The sequence below is a fragment of the Penaeus monodon genome, chromosome 31 (assembly GCF_015228065.2).
Source record: "Penaeus monodon isolate SGIC_2016 chromosome 31, NSTDA_Pmon_1, whole genome shotgun sequence".
Classification (NCBI taxonomy): domain Eukaryota; kingdom Metazoa; phylum Arthropoda; class Malacostraca; order Decapoda; family Penaeidae; genus Penaeus; species Penaeus monodon.
The window spans coordinates 12768147-12768353 of NC_051416.1; the positions used below are offsets into that span (position 1 = coordinate 12768147).

General features: G+C 34.3%; 1 protein-coding gene across 3 annotated transcripts in view; it reads left to right on the forward strand.

Moving 5' to 3' along the window:
* LOC119593036 (potassium voltage-gated channel subfamily KQT member 1-like) overlaps positions 1-207 on the forward strand; it is a gene marked incomplete in the record, with an annotated part of 139545 nt that overhangs the window by 93291 nt on the left and 46047 nt on the right.

Genomic DNA, 207 nt, shown 5'->3' on the forward strand with positions numbered 1-207 from the left:
ATTGCCTCCCTCATATCCCTCCTTTAAGGTCTATCATTGCCTAAAATTAAGTCTTGATATAACAGAATTTGTATTTACTATAACGATTCACGCTTGGTCACCATCACGTCACGCTCTGTCACTAATTTTCGTGACCAGATTCTAAGAGAAGTTTCGTAATGTATGAAATAAAACAAGATTCATTTTTATAATTCGGAAGGAAAGATA